The sequence below is a fragment of the Microtus oregoni genome, unplaced genomic scaffold (assembly GCF_018167655.1).
Source record: "Microtus oregoni isolate MIOR12 unplaced genomic scaffold, Mior012 000013F_ref0000133, whole genome shotgun sequence".
Classification (NCBI taxonomy): domain Eukaryota; kingdom Metazoa; phylum Chordata; class Mammalia; order Rodentia; family Cricetidae; genus Microtus; species Microtus oregoni.
This window is the reverse complement of record NW_024543072.1, coordinates 30677961-30694948: the sequence shown is the minus strand read 5'-3', so window position 1 is coordinate 30694948 and position 16988 is coordinate 30677961.

The window sequence follows — 16988 nt, the reverse complement described above, 5'->3', positions numbered from 1 at the left end:
CTTGCATAATGGGATGGCACAAAAGCAAGGATGCAGAGATGCTGGGGAAGGTCTTTGGAAGGGAGATGTGGAACTGGAAAGAGCAAGTGCCAAGAGCCTGGTGTGGGATACACTGCAGGAAGGGAAGAAAGCTCAAAGGAAACCAGAGTGAGACATGGAGCTGAGCCATCAATCAGAATTCTGTGCTGAGCCATGCTGCAGTGTTAGGATTTCATTCTAACTGTTTTTGAAGTTCATAGAGAATGCTAACCAGGCATCAGACATCAAACTTTGACCTGACTAACATTTTATGACAGCATACAGCATGGTTCTAGGCATCGTCTAGTCAGCAGGGACACCCCAGGAACAGTTTCTGTTCTCATGACCAACAACTCATGCAGAAAAGCCATCTTTAGCAATAGGGTCTTCATTTACCTTATGCTTCTGGGAATGGCTTCTTCATCTATACATGGCACTTTCATTTGGCTTCCAACTGCTGTTTTGATCCTTCTTTCCGCTGCTTTTCCAAATCTACAAGGCACTTAAGAGCTCAAGGCTATCCTGTCCATACAACGAAAACTTTTTACAGAGGGTGATAAGAATTTCTGAAGGGCCACTGCCATCTTCCCCAAACAAGTGCCAATCTTGAGATTCAGCAGCTGGAGGGTGGGTACTAAAGAATCCATATTGGCGAGGTCCAACATAGTAGAAAGAGATCACAGCACATTTATCAATTATTTCATTAAAGGAATAATGCTGGTACGGTGGCATGGATGAGGAGGCGCCATTTTATTTAGCTCCCTATGAGATATCCTGCTTCCTCTTTCTGCTGTGGGGTGCCACACCTCTCTCCCCACCCGTGACTGGTTGCTGTGTTATTTCTCCCTCTCCAGGGGCAAGGAGGAGTGGGGGCAGTGCTTTTGCCTGCTTCACCTGTGGCTTGAGCCTGCTCCCTGTATAGGAAAGACTCGGAGTTGGCACTGGGCCCACTGTTTCTCCATCAACCACCCTTGGATTCTAAGAGGGACCAGGGCTAAACCAATGATCTCTAGTCCCAGTATAGTTTCTTGCAGGGGAGAAACGTATGCAGAATACGCAGGGGGCATAACTGCCAGCATCCGTGACAAGTTTTAGGCTTCTGCAACCAAAGTACGCTGTCATTCTCTCTGTCATGTCTTTGGTGAACTGTTGTTCAGGCTTGAAAGACTTCACAGTGTTGCAAGCATTGGATTTTGCTTCTTCCAACAAGTTCCCCTAGAAGCTCCATCTCAACACAAATCTTGGGACACTTGATTTTGAGTTGAACCGGATGGGCCATTGTCAGCTTCCCCTTCTCTCATGCCCTCTTGATTGCATTAGCACTTTATCAACAAATATTTACACACCAGCCTAAGGTGTTCAGATCTGCCAGAGCCTCTTTTAGTTCATATTTTATCCCAGGCACCGCGGGGCTTAAAACGCTAATCTCCCACACCAGTCCCTGATGCATTAACTTTTTTCTTAGCTCTTCTGTGAATACAGTCCTATCTGGACCAGTGAGCTATGCACCAACCCTGCTTCTCATGTAGCCAACCTACTCAATAATGCCTGTCTTTCCATTATTGTCTTCAAATCCCTCATACTCATGGGGACCCCAGCCAGTGATAAACAAGTGTCCCTAATGGCTCATGTGAACCAGTCTATCAAGATTGTGTTCCGTTGTATTGTCCTGTGCTACTTAACTTTGTCTTGGGGTGAATGGGCGCATATATTACCAAGTTTGTATGTTTCCGTAATTGCAGACAGACTCATCTGTGCTCACCCCCTTGTCCCACAGCCTCACAAGCTCAGCTGTGAAGGTTCTTTCATTTATTGCTGCAAAGTCATCCCCAAGTTTGGCTGTCCAGATACAAGGTATTCCCTAATTCCCATCATTCCCTGCACTGGCCTATTATCAAAACCTTCATCTCCATGATGAATCTGGGATTTTCCTCTTCCTCTGTGATAAAGTTCTAATCTCCGGAGGAACTTCTGCCACTTTCACATTGCTTTCTCTCTCCCTCCTCGGTGTCATTGAGTTCTTGGAAGGGCCCCTTAGCACAGATGTAGTTTATACTCTTTCTCCTCTGTGCACCACCAACTGTGAAAAACGAAAACAAACCCCGCAAGACACCTTCATCCCACTCCTCCTTCTCCCCAATAAGCTTCATTTGTCCTGGCAAATGAGAGGCTAATATAGTCGATAGTAGCCACATCTCTTGGTAACTCCTTCCTTACAGAGGCAAATTCTTCCTGTGGGGACAGCTCACCCTCAGTTATATATCTTACCACCCACAACAGTGGTAAGAACAACAGCTACAGTGGCCTTTTTACTCTGTGGGTGCATGCTATCTTTGGGGATTGCTGAATATCGTCTAGGCCAGTCAGGGGTTGTCCCAGTACTCACTTGGCAGACCCCATTTATTAAGGAGGAATGTCATCCCATACGACATAGAGAAAGATGGCCACTCTGAGATTCCTCAGAAGGAGGTTTTCTCTTACACAGGGCTTGACCTGCTTGGCATGTCTTATCATCCATAGTAGGGTACATTCAACTGCCACTACAGTAAGGAGGAAGGACATCTGTCTTGGTTATGGCTATTACTGCTGTGATGAAACACAATGACAAAAGCAAACTGCAGAAGAAAGAGCTTGTTTGGCTTATACTTCCATATCGCTGGTCATTATTGGAGGAAGTTGTGATAGTAACAGGGAAGGAACCTGGAGGCAGGAGCTGATACAGAGGCCACAGAAGAACCCTATTTGTGGGCTTGCTCCTCAGCTTCCTTTCTTAAAGCATCCAGAACTATCAGGCCCCAATGGGCTGGGCCCTCTCACATAAATCACTATTGAGAAAACGACCTACAGTCTTGCCTACAGTCCAAGCCTATGGAGGTATTTTCTCAATTGAGTATCCTTCTTTATGATGGGGGGATCTAGCTTGTGTCAAGTTGACACAAAACCAGCTAGCACCCTGTCTAATACCACATGGGGAATGGTTTTCTTATTGAGTTTGCTTCTGGATGTTCTACCCTTAGACAAATCATCATCTGTTGAATATCTTCCTGTCCATTGCAAGGACTGGCTAACTGCTTCTCCCCAAATTATTTATGTTCTGCTTGGTCCCTACTTGGGTTTTAGTTGCATTGCATGACTTCTAGATAGGGCACTGAAGACAGACCAAAGAAATTATTTTACCAAGTCTAGCTTGGTGAAACAATGAGTTTAATGTTACTTACAGGAACATGGATGAGGGCTTGTTTACGGGAACATGAACAATGGAAAGATAACTGAGTCACCAGAAAGCCCAGCCCTCTGTGAGTGACAACTCATAAAAGTTGGGGTTCTCCTGTCCAACCTGTGGACACATCCACAGAAGAGCCAACTCCTCCCCAGCAATTGCTGACTGCCTATACTGCCTAAATATACTACTTTCTGAACTTCTAGAGTCTTGTAAGTTTCCTGGCTTAGAAAATTCTGATAAGCTTCCCAACTCCTATGAGCTGAAGTTTCAGTTCATAGGAAATAGCTAAGAAGTGCACACACCCATCATGATTGGACTTCCTCCCACTAGCTTCTGCCTCTTAAAGTTTCCATGACTCCCAATGGTACAAAGAGGTGGGAACCAAGCCCTTAGCTTGTGTGCCTTGGAGGGTCTGGAGAGATACTTTACCACACTTTTAGCAGTTCCTAAAACACAGACCCCCTCCTCCACCCCCAGAAAATCACCTGTCTTTAGCTCCTCTTCTTTATTCTCTTAATCAAACACATTATCTGTTGGGAATATCCCCATTCATGCCTGACTAAAGCAATTCACCTTAATGCACAAATAAATATGAGTTGAATCTCCTAATAGTTGTAGATAGTTGTATGGTCTAAAGTGGGCTTTGTTTTAGAGAATTCAGATTTCATTGTACACAATTTCCAAGCTATTGGCTTCAGTCCACAACCAATTTTATTATTCATAACTCCATAAGCTAAGTGGGTAGTTATTCTGGCCTGAGTCATGTCTAGAAGACTTGATCAGGGCTCACTGAGAGCTGGTGAAATGATTCAGTAGACAAAGACTCTTGCTACAACCCTTGATTTCTTGAGATCTATCCTCAGAACCCACATGGTGGGAGGAGAGAACGTCCTCCTGCAAGTTGTCCCCTGACCTCCACATAGGGGTCATGGCACTTGTGCTCACACACAGAGATACTTAATAAGTGTAACAGCAAAGATGGCTAGAATGTTCCCTGGAACCTATATGGTCTAAGATGGCATTGCTCATACTGACTAGTTATGGGCCAGGCGAATGAAAGTGGCTGGATCTTGGGTTTCTTATCATTTATTAGATTCTCTAACATTGGGGAGACAAATTTACAGATGGGACAGTGAAGAATGTCGTCTGTGTCGTGACTTGACACCGATGTACACTCACAGTAGTCTATCAAGCAAAATCATTCCCATGGCTAACTGAGACTCAAGGCTGAACTCCCCTTGCAAAGGATATAGCTTTTGGATATAAACACTTTTGGAATTAAGAATCAAGATGAGTACTTAACCTGAAGCCTTCTAATAGTCTCTACTAACTGTAACTGCACTGTATCTCTTCCATATTCAGTCAGTAGCAAAACTTCATCTTTTTTAAAAATTATTTATTTATTTATTATGTATACAATATTCGTTCTGCGTGTGTGCCTAAAGGCCAGAAGAGGGCACCAAACCTCATTACAGATGGTTGTGAGCCACCATGTGGTTGCTGGGAATTGAACTCAGGACCTTTGGAAGAGCAAGCAATGTTCTTAACCACTGAGCCATCTCTCCAGCCCGCAAAACTTTATCTTTACTTGTGAAGCTTGCAAGGTTGTTTTCAAGCCTGGACGTGGGGCTCAAGATTGTCTTGGAACCCTAAACTCACCTGTGAAAGAGAGAAATTAAAGTGGGGTGTTTGGGGGTAGAAGAAAGGGAGCAGCAGGGGCAGGCTCTCCTCTCTTCTCAAGAGATCCTCCTATTGTTAGAATTCTTCAGTCTTCTTATCTCTCTTTGTTAGTACCAGTGTGGACAGAGGTTTCTGGCCCACCAGGTCCTACATCTGGTTAGTCCCAAATAAACAATGAGGCCTACATTAATTATAAAATGATTGGCCTATTAGCTCAGCCTTATTAACTCTTATAACTTATATTAGCCCACAATTCCTGTCTGTGTTAGCCGTGTGGCTTGGTATCTTTTTCAGCCACGCAGTCACATCTTGCTTGCTCTGTGTCTGGGTAATGACTGCAGACTGAATCTTTCCTCTTCCCAGAGTTCTTGTTGCCCCACCTCCACTTCCTGCCTGATTGCCCCGCCTCTACTCCCTGCCTAGCTACTGGCCAATCAGCGTTTATTTAAAATACAAGTGACAGAGTACACACCATTGTCCCACAGCATACCTGTATATAAGAATGATCAAGAAACCCTATAGCATATACCCTCCTCCCTGTACTTCAACAGAAAAAATGACTGGCAGGCTCAGCTAGTTCTCTATCCATAACACACATTCTTTCCTACAAGTCACAATTTATTCTGACACCAACATACCTGGCTAAATAATTTAATATCTCAGGCTATTTTGCATGTGTGTGTGTGATTATTTGTCATAATTCTGTACAAAGAGGAATTTTTTGGGTAGGCCTCCTGGGATAGCTAGGGTTTCATTGTTGTTGGTTTCGTAGCTCAAAAGTGGACAGACAGCATGCATATATCCATTCCCATTTTATTCTTCTTAGCAGCCAGGATGCAGTAATAAGGATGTAATGTCTGGTAGTAACAGAGTCATCTAGGCACTATGGGGATAAAAAGGATCATTACAGATAGAAATGGGAGTGAAATGCTTTGGCTTTCTGGGCACTCCCTTGAAAAGCATATCAATCCAATTCTAGACTTAGTAGAGGAGGAAAACAATCCAGTATCTGCTGAAGTGATGCCCATTGTTTCACTGGTACAAACACTATTTTAATCAACATAGCACCTGAACTCACTCATAAACCTAGCAATGTAAGGGACTCAGAAGAAGGAAAGAAGTAATTTTTTTCCCCCAAACGAGCTATCATCAACACTGTACTGCTTCCCCTCCCTGGATATTCAGTCTGCTCAGAGACAGAGAATGACCAGTATGCAGAAATCACAACTAAAAGCACAAAAAGTGGACAAAGCTTGCAATAGTTCTGTGTGGGGGCTAAAGAGATCTCTGGAGAAAGGAGGGATAGGTCAACCATTCCACAGATGTCCATATTAAAACTTCTCTCCAAACACCACTCAGAGGAACCATCTGGAGCTCATCACTCCCCGTCCCCTCCATACGTCCTTCTTGTCTCTTATCTGTAGCCGGGGCCTCAGCACCTACCTAGTTTATTTAGCTTAAGTTACTTTTTTTTTCTCACCATGTTTAAATTAGATCCTTCACGTGTGTGTTAATGGAGGAAGACTGGTACACACTATGCCACTGCTCAAGACTGTATTACCTAGACAGTTGTGTTGTTTCCAGCCACCAGTATATCCCTATTGTCTTAGTTTAGGCTTTTATTGCTGTGAAAAGAAACCATGACCATGGCCAATTCTTACAAAAAAAACATTTCATAGAGGATGGCTAGCTCACAGTTTCAGAGGTTTGGTCCATTATTATCACGAAGGGTAGCATGGCGGAGTACAGGCAAATGAGATACTGGAGCTGAGAGGGTTACATCTTCCAGCAACAGGAAGTCGACTGCCTGTTGTACTGATGAAATCTTGAGAAAAAGAGATCTCAAAGTCTGCCCCCAAAGTGAGACACTTCCTCCAACAAGGCCACACCTCCTAGTAGTGCCATTCCCTCTGGGGGCCATTTTCTTTCAAACCACCACACTTATCCTATCACCAATATAAAATGCTGACATAATTGTGTGTGTATGTGTGAGTGTGTGTGTGTATAAACATATGTGCAAGGGTGCACGTCTAGGCTAGAAGTTGACTGGGGATGTTTTTTTCAATCACCCTTTCTGTCTTATCTTCTGAGACAGAGATACTCTCACTGGATTTGAGCTCACTGATTCAGTTAGACTGGTGGATGAACCAGCTGGAGGAATCCTCCTATTTCAACCTCCTTGGAATTGGAATTAGTAAGTACTTCACCCCCGAGTCATCTCCCCAGCCCTCTATAGTTTGTGCTTGAGAAATCAAAACAGATCTTGAGACATTTGCAGCTCCCTGTCAGATAATGTTCATTCCTTTTGCATGGTATATTCTGACTTTCCAAAACCTATCCTCAGGCTACATCCCCAGCCTTTTGATTTTCTTATTGCTTTTATGCTAAATTTCTTCTCAATAATTCTAACAGAAGTATTACTTTTCTCCTCTCATTAGCTAACTCCAGCACAAATTCCTTTCTCAATTCCTTAGGCAAATTATTAATTCTTTTGGTCTCCTTGCATGCCGTTCACATAATTCTCTGTGTCTGGGTTGGTATTTGCCTATGAACAGCAGGTAACTTGAGGGGAACATGGGTGTGTGATTGGGCTGACATATGGCAACATGCCAATAGATCTCAGAAAGAGGGACAGAAAAGTGGCTTTGCACTGTAGTTCTTTTCCTTGTTTGCTTGTTTTTTGTTTTTCAAGACAGGATTTCTCTGCATCCCCGTGGCTGTCCTGGAACTCATTTTATAAACCAGGCTGGCCCTGAACTTGGAGACCTGTCTGTCTCTGCCTACCCAGTGCTTGGGTTAAAGGTATGTGCCACCATCAAATGGCTCATAGTTTTTTAAATGTCTTTTTTGCTTATTTCTTCTATGTCGGGTCTATGTTTTTATATGCAAAGTGAAGTATTTTTATACAGTTATATTTTAAGAAAGGAATTAATACTTCAGAAAAAGGTTGAGCTAAGATTCCTTCTCATTCTAAAATTTAATGCAACCCTTTTAAAAATTGCTGCCTCAAAATATTTTAAGACAAAAATTAGTAGAATTCAATTACACAATTAGTTGCCTGCAACCTTCCCTTTATGTTGAATTTATACATAGATAAAAATGAAGAGAAATCAATGAAAATTGCATTCCTGAATTAGCACTCTGATTTTCAACAAATTTCACAGTAGCATAAAACAGTTTAATAGACTAAGTAATGATGACAAAATGATGGAAAATTTTTATGTTTCTCTTCATTGCGTCACATTTCATAAAGTCAATATTAAATATATAAGTTAATAGCAACTATCTTTTGTAAATCAATATTAAGTGCCCCCATTAGTTGGGATTAAAAGATTATTTTATCTGACACTTTCCCAAATTACGATGGAGCTGACAGTAAGATACAACAGCGGGATAGAGTAGAAAGCAGCCAAGGAACGCTGTGCTGTGCTGTGGGTTAGGTGGAATCCTTCTTGCGTGGACAAAGAAGGAATAAATTCTGTCACAAGGGCTGATACTCATGCAAAAGTGCAGAATGGCCTTCCTGCTTCAACCAGTGGAAGCTACTCCATAATAAAAGGCTTTTTATGAACATAAGAAATGAAACGTGCTTCTTTTTATTTTGGTAAAGCAAGACCTGGGCCATTGTGACTGGGACGTTTGATTGGGCTTGATTCTCCAGGGTCCTTAAAAAAAGAAAGAAAGAAAAAGTAATTAAAAAATTAATGTTAATAATATTATTATTATCTTGAGATGAAGTCTCACTTTGTAGTTCTGCTTTGCCTGGGACTTACCTAGACTTATATAAGTGCTCTTGTGCTAGAGTGCTGGGATTAAAGGTATGTTCTACCACTCCCAACTGTATTTTTTAATATTTTAAATTGTGTGTGTGTGTGTGTGTATGTGTGTGTGTGTGTGTGTGTGTGTGTGTGTGTGTGTTTAGATACACTTAGAAGCCAAAGGCATCAGATCTTCTGGATCTGGAGTTACATGCCATTGTGAGCACTATAATAGCTGTCTCCTCTCGTTTTATAATCCTCTCTAGTTCTGGGATTAAGGGTGTGCACAACTACCACCTGGTTTCTATGACAAGCTAGTGTGGCTACTGGGATTAAAGGTGTGTGTCACTTCTGCCTGGTCTGTCAAGCTGGCCAGTGGGCTGTTTTACTTTCCTGTTCCTCAGGCAAGCTTTATTTATTAAAACAAAAATAAAATGCCACTACAAAAAGAGACAATATTTTCAGAATTTCAATAGAGGGTTGGAGTCTATAAACTAATTACAGAAGAAGAAACATTTGAGTTGAATATTGAAAGAGCTAAGACTCTAAGTGCAATAGGCAAGTTGGCTATCAAAGCAGACAGAGCTCAGGGAAGGCTCAGGACACCAGGACAAGGTACCCAGTCAGCAAGAGGGATGGGGATGACCAGGAGGAGTTAGGGCAAGGGCCATGTTTCCAAAGAACCTGGCTAAACTTTTTCTAGAGCCACATTTTGAGAGGATCTGTGGAGTGCTTCAGTTAAATGAAAACCATCCCCGGGCAACCGACCACACTCTGTCTGAAAACCAATGTCAAACATTCATGTTCAGTTAGGGAAAATGAATGCTTTACTTTCTTTTTCCTCTTTCTTCCTCCCTTCCTCCCCCTCCTCTCCTCCCTTCCTCTCTTTTTTCCTTTCTTTTTCTCCACTGAGACAGGGTTTCTCTGTGTAGCCCTGGGTGTCCTGAAACTTGCTCTGTAAGACTAGGTTGGAGTTGAACTTTTGCCTCTCCCTGAAGAGTGCTGTTACTAAAGGTGTGTGCCACTATGCCCAACATCATGCATTATTTTCAAAAGTAAGACAATAATCAACTTCTTCATAGAGACATTTTAAACCAGAAGACAGCAATGGTGATTCTAAATAACTAAAAGAAATCAGGAACTAAACTAGGCTTCTACACACGAAATAACCTGACCTTATTTATGCTAGCCAAAAGCAGCCAAGAGTAGGCATAATGCTACTCACAATGATCTTTACAAACAACACTAGGACTGAGAGCTTTTTGAGAGCAGAAACTATATCCTGACCCTCTCGGCTCCCCGCAATGTATCAGTGCTTAAAACGCTTTGGTACACACCTGGAAAGATGGCTCAGTGGTCAAGAGCATTTCCTGTTCTTTGAGAGCTCCTGAGTTTGGTCACTGGGCAGCTCACAACTGCCTGTAACTCCAGCTACCTCTCCTGGTCTCCTCAGTCACTGCACTCACAAGCACATACACTCTGACACATACATACACATGGCTAAAATGTAAAATACTTTTAGAAGACTGGTAAAACAGATAAAGGACTTGAAGGTGCTGTATCATTCACTAATTGCTAATCACTATCTTAATGTGGGATTTCTGTATGCTGTGATTACCATTAATGAATAAAGAAACTGCTTTGAACCTATAGCAGGGCAGAACTTAGCTAGGCAGGGTGTGTGTGGTGGGGAAAGTAAACTGAATGCTGGGAGAAAGAAGGGTGGAGTCAGAGAGACGCCATGGAGCCATGGCCAGAGTCAGACATGCTGAAACCAGCAAGGTAAGTCACTGTCACATGGCGATACACAGATTAATAGAAATAGGTTAAATTAATATAAGAGTTAGCCAATAAGAAGCTAGAGCTAATGGGCCAAGCAATGATTTAATTAATACATTTTCTGTGTGATTATTTCAGGTCTAAGCTAGCTAGGCATCTGGGAAGAACAAGCAGCCTCCTCCAACACTATCTGGAGTAAATTGATGGCATTCTGATGCTGGAGCTTATGAAGTTTAGTGGAATGTTTTAACATTGGACATACAGGTTTTTTTTTTTTTGGTTTTTTTTTTTTTTTTTTTTTTAGGTTGTGTGGGTCAGAGAGATTTCCTCAGTCCCTGGTGTTCTTTTCCAAGGGTTGTCTTGACCAAATGACGTGAACTGGTTGGATTACAACATAAGTTGATTCTTTCAGCTACCTATACCGCATACAAAGCATGGTGCTTGTGCAGCTCCACCTCTCTCTGAGGCCTCACTCAGCATCCTCTCTCTGCTACCGGTCCAGAGTTCTTTATTTACCTGTTTGTTTTGTTGTTTTTGTTTTTCTCACAAAGCTAACATATGCATCGTCTTCTGGGTAATTATACTACTCTGTGTGTAATCGTCACTTAGGTTTCAGTATAGCACATTTGCTTCTAATTCTGTTAAATCACCCCCACTTGCTCTCTCCTTCCTTCCTTCCTTTCTCCTGCCATTCATTTCCTCCCTCCCTTCCTCCCTCCCTCCCTCCCTCCCTCCATTCCTTCCTTCCTTCCTTTTTTCCTTCCTTCCTTCCTTCCTTCCTTTCCCTCTCAAATACTGGATTTCCTTCTGGCACACATACATATATAATAATATAGTATTTTATTAAATAATTGCTCTAAATAATAATCAAAGTGTGAATCAATTACAATCAATAATTTTTTATTGTAGTATGTGCTTTGGAATATTATGATAAATGACTTCATTTATCTTTGACATTCTTAAATTTCATAATGCTGCATCTTGGTTCACACTGTCAATCAATTTTTGTCCTGGATTCACAATGCTCTTCCTTGCTGAAACCTTATAGCCTTCAATTGTGTAGAATTTTCTTCTATTATTTCTTTGAACCCCTTTCCCCACTTATTCTCTTCTATGGGGCTTTTATGCATTTGATGTTATTCTTCTCAAATTCATTCTCTGGATTTCTTTCCTCACAATGCCAATAATAATAGTAATAATAATAGTAATAATAATAATAGTAATAATAATAATAATAATAGCCAGGTGGTAGTGGTGCATGCCTTTAATCCCAGCACTTGGGAGGCAGAGACAGGTGAATTTCTATGAGTTCAAGGCCAGCCTGATCTACAGAGTGAGTTCCAGGACAGCCAAGGCTACACAGAAAAACTGTGTTTTAAAAAACTGAAATAGTAATAATTATTATTAATAATGCTGATGATATGATAATAATATCACAAACAAATTCTGGAGTCAGCACTGAATTTAACAGGTAATTAAACAGAAGCAAGGAGTTAGTTCTTTAAATAAAAGAACACAATCTATTTATTACTATTATTATCATTATTATTAATTGTTCCTGTTGGTAGTAGTAGCATCTTGCCTTTTTATTTGCTTGCTTGAACTTGTTGGAAGATTTCCTTAACATAATTTTCTGAGCTTTAAAGTTGATTTTTTTATTTCTATTATATTTTTATTTCCCAGTAATTCATTTTAATTTTTAATTGTGTGTCTGCACTAGCCCATGTTATCTCGTAAGGTATCAAGTATGGTATCTCCTCTTAAACATTCATGATTTCTTCATTGTCCATTTCTGCATCTTTTTTCCTCATATTAAAAAAATTTTTAAACAGCTCTTTTTTTAGATTTTTATTTTATTATTATTTTTTTAAATTTCATGTGCATTAGTGTTTTGTCCGCATGTGTGTCTGTGTGAAGATGCTAGATCCTCTGAAACTGAAGTTAAGAGACATGTGCAAGCTGCCATGTGAATGTTGGGAATTTAACCCGGTCATTTGGAAGAGCCAATGCTCTTAATCTCTGAGCCATCTTTCCAGCCCATATACATACATACATACATACATACATACACATGTGTGTATATAATATTTCCCTTGGGAAATTTTCTATGTCTTAGATTTTTCTATAGGTCTGGAACTAGTCTGCTGTTCATATTTATGAGTAAAGCGCTGACTGGGTTGATTTAAAAATGCTTGGAAATGGCTTATTGCTTGATTGGTTTTAGACAATGATCAAGCTATAAGGGCCTCTTGTTAGGGACTCTCAAACACTGTATCATTATTTTTTTTTCCTGGGATACGAGGGAATTAATTAAAGTAGTAATTTTTCAAGTTTCAAATGGAGTGTGTAATCTTTCATACTGACATTCTAGAAATGAGGTTAAAAGGAAACCGTGGTCTTCTGATTTGGCAGGAAGAACTTTGAGGAGGATTCCCTCATCTTTCGAGTACCCCTTCCTTTCCCCAGCTGGTCACCTCTTTTCTGTCATCAAGTCAGACATTGTAGGGTTGCTTCTCTGGAGGTGGAGATGGATACAGTACTGACCTATCAAATGTTCTGTGCTGATATAAGTGCTCCTCCACCCATCCATTAGAACAGTGACAAGTTTTGGAAATGTAGTTAGCACAACTGGGTAACTGAGTTGTAAATTATATTTAATTTAAATTAATTTACATTTAAGTCACTGCTTGTGGCTAGTTGATACCATCCTGAACAGGACAGATATACATGATGGAAGTCTCCAAAAATTCAAGCATGCTTTCTGTCCTCAGCTGTCTGGAGCAGCTCCCATTCCAGAACCTTCTTTGACTTCTTTACTAAAAGTCAACTTACTGTTTAAAAGTATTTTTTTTTTCTGACCTCTTCTCCCTCCAAACATTCTCATCAGAGAGAAAACCAAGAGAGGACAGCCTTGAGTCGTTCATTGTTTTGCTCTTTCACTTATTTTTACAGAACTCATTGCTGTCATGTTCTTTCCAATTTTGTTCCTTTGTGATTGCTGGTAGCCTGTCTCTCTACAAGAAAAAACAGCTTGTGGCCTTCCAGTTGGTTTTATTCTTTGATTTGAAGAACCTCCCTCATTTCCGCATGATTATCAGTTGAATTCAGTGCTGACTCCAGAAATTCTTTCTGTGGAGTATATGTACTCATGAGTGCAGTGACCAGGGAGACCAGAAGAGGGAGCTGGAGGTACAGGCAGTTGTGAGTTGCCCAGTGACCAAACTCAGGTCCTCTGGAAGAACAGAAAATATCCTTGACTACTCAACATCTCTCCAGGTCTGTACCAAAGCCTTTTAAGTATTTATACATTCCAGGGATCCAAGAGAGTCAGGATATAGTTTCTGCTCTCAAAAATCTCTCAGGATGGAAAAAAAGCTTAAGGTTTTTCTCTCTGAACAAATTTATACAGCAAACAATTGTTTCTAAATGCTGTGGTTTAATTTGCGTGGTCAAAAAGCCCATGGTGATGAAAGTTACAGTGGACTCACAGTATCCTCTAAGTCACACCCACTGTGTCGCCTCTATCTTAGTACTTTTCAAATTTCTGGGTGGTATTCCTCAGGGCGGGTTCATGACCACTACTATTAAGAAATGAAGTACAAAAATGCATTTTTAAAGTTAGCTTTGGAGATGACTCAGGGACTAAAATTAATTCCCATGGAACTGGGTTTGACTTCCTAGAACCCAAACAAAAACTGGGTCTGTGGCATGGGTGTCTGAAAACTCCATCCATATATGGGGAAATAGGAGGCAGAGACTGGAGAAAGTCCGTGGGCTAGCAATCCCGGGGGAGGTAACACAAACACAGGCAGGTGGAAGGTAAGGACTAATACTGAAGGTTGACATCTGACCTCTCCACATGTACCATGACACTGTCCATACCTACATAACTGGATACACACACACACACACACACACACACACACACACACACGATCAAGAGAGAGTGACAGAGAGGCTTAAGCCTTCATCCTCTCAAATACTATTTTCCCCAGCACAAAATGAAGTCATCAAAGTGGGTGAGACTAATCAAAAATTCTCAGAAAAATAGTTTTAATCAAGTAAATTTTAATTTATTTTCAGAATAGAAAATTATGTATATGTTTAGACCTTTTCTGTTCTCCTACCAATTAGTGTCTTACCAACAAAGAACTTCACTCTTCCTTGAACAGAAATTAGTCTTGGGTCTTGGAGTGTAGCTCAGTAATTGTGTGTCTTCTGTCCTTTCCTGGGACATTGGATGCAGGTCAAGAAGCTGAACAATTTACTTATCAGAGATTAATAAGACATCAGCACCATTGAGAGGACATCATCAGCTGGGAAGTTTCCTTGGGGTCAGCACACAGATGCTGTAGTCTCGCAGGGCTAAGGCTACATCTTAAACTGGTAGCTGAACATGGAAATGTGTAAGAGTCTCCACATGGTACTGATTTTGTAAACATGAAGGAGTCATGGAGAACAGTTTTAGCTTGGCATTGTGTGTTGGGGTCACAGTGTCCTTGAAGGCAAGTCAGGAGATGCTATTAGTGAACATACAGACTCAGTTGTAGTGGCACCCCAGAATTGAAGGTGTTACTAGGGATAAGCTGAGACTTGGTACCATGTGACATGGCCAGAGTTCATGATGAGGTCAATGATGAAAGTGCAGCCTCAGCTCAAGTAGAGATTCCAGCATTTTGGAGATGCCAAGGCTGTGAGATGACCACACAGTACAATGACAGGGGTACAGTGGAGCTGGCCTGAGTCTATGAGATAATGGCAGACCTGGAAAGGATTTCCCAAGCCCTTAGAGCCATGAAGATCATAAGTTGAGTCCAGTAGGTCAGACACTGTGAAATAGGATTTGAGCTCCACTCCTGGATTTAGGTTTTGGTCTCATTTGATTATAATTGTGGTCTGTTTTTTCCCTCCTGAAATAATGAAGTATGCAACTTATTGTGTATTTTACAGGAAGCCAGAGGTAAGAAGTTTGGGATTTAAAAAAATAGAACTCGTACATTTAAATCACTGAAATTTTTATAAGGTAGTAGACCTTTCAGTGTTCGTCTCTGTTTTATATTGTGATATTGACATGAGAACGTGGGGATAAATAAGAAAGGAAGGGTTATGGTTTTACAGCGATGTGTTTATATGTCAATTTGACTTGTGAGGGTTAATCTTGGTTGTCAGTTTGACACACCTGGAAAGGGAAAACCCTCAATTGAAAATAGCCTCCATTAAATTGACCTGTGGGTATGTCTGTATGGGCATTTTCTTAATTGCAGCCTTTTCTGGTTTGGTAAAGCTGAAGCATGGGACTTCTGTGGATGCCAGCAGGAAGAAAGGGCCAGAAAGGTGCTACTCAGCCTCTCTGAGCTTGCAGGTTTTCATCCCAGCCTTTGAATATTGAGTCTTATTTATAATTAGAATGACAGAGATTTATTTAATGTTACCTTTAGTGGCAGCGACAGGGCCAGTGCCTGCTGGTGTAGAATTCTCACCAGGCTGTGGCCTGAGAGGCCAGGCAGCTGGTAAAGAAGCAGGCCAATAACTGCACAGTTGTAATTGCTGGCTGAAATAGCAACAGATTAAGGCACAGTCACTGTGCTGAAGTTAAAACAACAGATTGACACATATATAAATGGTATCATCCTATGTGTCTGATTTCTTTAATTCAGATTTGTTTTTGGAATATTAATCTTTGTTGTTTTATTACTTCTCATGGCCATGTAATATTTCGGTGTATAATACATTAATAGTGTATCTGTCCTATTATTTGGGTATTTGGGTTATTTTCAGCATGAGGCTGTAACTTAATGGAGAGATGATTATTCTTCCACTTTTAATGTCACATGGGCAGTTCTGCTAAGGGGACACTTTAGAGTAGAGCTGCTAGATTTTAAAATAACTGAGCACTTACTTTTAGTATATCATGGTTTCCAAAAATTTGTATTTTAATTTACACTTTCAATTAGGAATGCGTAAAATACCCCACATTTTTGGTTCTCATTATATTTGGCATTGTCTATCTTTAATTCTGGAACTTGTGTACTTATGTCATATTACAGTTTTATATCACTATTTCTCATTGCTATTAAAAACCTTGTCTGCTTGCTAAACACCTGCATGTTCTGCGTGGTGACACGCCCAAGTGCGTTTTTCGACTGCTTGCCCCTTGTCTCAGGCAGTGATGCTCAGCACTATCTTCTAGGGCTTTGTTGTTTTATTCTTTACATTGAAGTGAGATCACCCATTTCTGGACATTCATCACACTTGATAATAAAATAATGCGTAAGAGAAACATATTTTGCCTTCCTTTGTATCTATCCTACCACAATTAAGCTAATACATGAAACCAAAATAAAAATTTCATGAGCACTTGTCCTTGTGATATGAAGCAGACTCTCATATAGATTCTTTTTTTCTCATTCTATTATCTTCCATTGTATGTAATTCCATTAAAATATGCTGACCATAAATCAATAAGCTGAATAAATGATTCAGTATGAAAAGCATTATTCTAAACCATTAGAAAACAAGCTTCAGTCTGG